Raw genomic sequence first — 2,845 nt, forward strand, 5'->3', positions numbered from 1 at the left:
CTGTAAAAGTAGAAGCAGAAGTGGGAAGAGCCCTGTAAATGTTCTCATTTATTAGTAGGAGCTAAGCTATGAAGACACAAAGTCATAAGAAGGACACAATGGGCTGGGCGTGGTGGCTCACATCTGTAACCCCAGTGCTTTGGGAGGCCAAGCAGGTGACTTGAGGTCAGGAGTTCCAGGCCAGCCTAGCCAACATGGTGAAACCCCATCTCTACTAAAAATACAAAAAATTAGCTGGGTGTAGTGGAGGGCACCTGTAATCTCAGCAACTCAGAGGCTGAGGTGGGAGGATGGCTTGAGCCCCGGGGTTTGAAGCTGCGGTGAGCTATGATGGGGCCACTGCTCTCCAGCCTGGGTTACAGAGAGAGAGACTCTGTATCAAAAACTTAACAAAAAATAACCCCAGCAGCATTGCAATAAATATGCAATAAGCATCTACCCAGCACATGTGGGAGACTGTGCTAATGCTGATGGCATATGTGGGAGTAAGGCAGGCATCTGAGGTGTGTGGGGGCACGGAAGGACGGGGGGTAATCTGGAGGCTCCCACAGTCAGTCAGTGACAGGTCTTTCTTGAGCTCAGAGAGGTTAGGTAACTAGTTCAGATCAGACAGGAAAGCAGGGGCAGAGCCTGGATTTGCACCCAGGCTTGAGTCTGATTTCTCTCTCCCTCCTGCTGTGCCCTTAAACTGCAGAGAGGGAGGGGGAAGCGGCTCAGATGGGTTCAAAAAACTCCCTGGGCTCAACGCTGGTTCTGACTGCCTGAGACATGGGCAGGTGACACAAGAGACCCTGAACCCTGAGGATGTGAGGCAGGTGGGTTGGAAGAGAGGGAGCTGAATGTCTGGTCTGGGGCTGCCTCTCTAAATGCAGCAGCAAGAAGGCTGGACTTGGACTGCAAATGGTGCTGGCGAGCAGCCTGTTTGCTGTGCTTGATGACAAGCTGCTGGGAAGTTGTGACTTTCACTTTCCCTTTCGAATTCCTGGGTATATCTGGGAGGCCGGAGAATGTGTCTGGTTATTACACAGGTGCACAGCTGGAGGCAGGATCCACACAGCTCCTTGCTCAGTCTCTGTCAGAGGAAGATTCCTTGGTAAGTTGGGGATGGTGTGACCTCTCCCAATCTCCTTATTCTCACAATAGCTGCAGGAGGGAAGGATCATTCACCTTTTGTAGATAAGCTCAGAAAGATTGGGTAACTGGCTCAGATCAGACAGGAAAGCAGTGGCAGAGCCTGGATTTGCACCCAGGCTTGAGTCTGATTGCTCCCTCCCTCCTGCTGTGCCCTTAAAGAGAGGTGGGAAAAGCAGCTCAGATGGGTTCACAAAGCTCCCTGGGCTAAGCTCTGGTTCTGACTGCCTGAGACATGGCCAGGTGACCCCAGAAGAAAGGTGGGTGTTGGAGGTGCCCATCTCTTTGGGAAATTTGAAGGAATCAAAGAAGGTGGAGGAGGGGAGGTGACCCGGAGCCTGGGGTGTCTTTGTGGCCTGGCCACACCCAGGCTGGCCAGAGGATGCTGCTGCTGAGGCCCAATGGGGACAATATATTTCTTTTGATATAACAAGGAACCCAGAGGTTGTCTCACCCACCCTGAGTCGGAACACCTACTTGTGGCAGGCCCTGTGGGGAAACTGAGGCCCTGGGAGGGGACTTGCTGAGGGTCCCATGTCAGGAGGCTGAGCAGGTGGCTCATAGGACTTCATGTCTCTGGCCCTCACCTCTGTCCTTCTGTTCAGACCTCTGGGGGGATGGAGAAGAAACAGGTTGTGCTGTGTCCCTAATGGGAAACATGGCTGAGACAGGGGAAGTGAGAAGGTCGCATTGTAGAATGGTGTCTGTGGCATGATGCCAGCTTTGCAATCATGAGATTCAAAAACCACACTGGAATTGTGAGTATAACTACAGGAGTGACAGCTTAGATCTCTGTGTTTGTAGAAGCAGAATCAAGCCTGGAAACTTTTGGATTATTGAAATCACTCCTTTTTGCTTCAGTATCAGAGTCACAAGGGCAGATGTTGGCCTCTCGTCCACCCTCCAAGAGCTGTGTGACTCTGGGAAAGTCACCTCCTCTGCCAGCCTAAGATTTTCCCCTCTTGAAAACCTGATAGAGCTGCCAAAATACATGAAATCGGGGGGAAATTTCTGTGAAATCTGAGCCATGGTCTTATTTGTTCTTCACCAAAAAGAGATGCCCATCAAGATAGAAAGAAAAATTAAATTCAATTCCTCAGCTGAAAGTGAAACCGAAGCTGGGCCATGTCATCCAAAGGCTGACTACTTTTAGTTCAAGTAATGCCTCCTGCACCTGGTATTTCCTCCAGGCTGTGCCAGGGAGGGTGGAGGGCATCCCAGTCAGTCATAGGGGATGCAGCTGGGAACACAACAGGGTCCCCGTTGGAAGCTCAGTCTAAAGGGGAGACAGAGGCCCAAAGAGCCACACACAGGTAGAGCTGCCTCCGGAAAGCAGAGTGCTCAGGGAGCCTGAGGAGGATTGGGGGATGGCACAGGGACCAGGTAGCTTTGGTTGGGTCTCTGAGGACGGGTGACTTGTGCATGGTGGGGACAGTGGGGGAGGCATTCCAGGGCGAGGGAGCAGCTGAGCGAAGGCCTGAGGCTGGGGATGGGAGGAGTAGATGGGTCCAGGAGGCATTGAAGCAGGGCGTCAGTGGGTGCCTGGACCCAAGGTGACTGTGGCGACAGGGAGTGGTGAGTGTAATGTAAATGGGGAGCCGAGCAAGGAGACCCGAGGCAGATGAGAACATAGGTAGCCTTTACTGGGCTCGCAGGCGAGGTTCACCGGTCCTCTAGGGGGAGGGCCAAGGTATCAGGGGCCTTTTACAGGGCG

The sequence above is a fragment of the Mandrillus leucophaeus genome, unplaced genomic scaffold (genome assembly GCF_000951045.1).
Source record: "Mandrillus leucophaeus isolate KB7577 unplaced genomic scaffold, Mleu.le_1.0 Scaffold2, whole genome shotgun sequence".
Lineage (NCBI taxonomy): Eukaryota > Metazoa > Chordata > Mammalia > Primates > Cercopithecidae > Mandrillus > Mandrillus leucophaeus.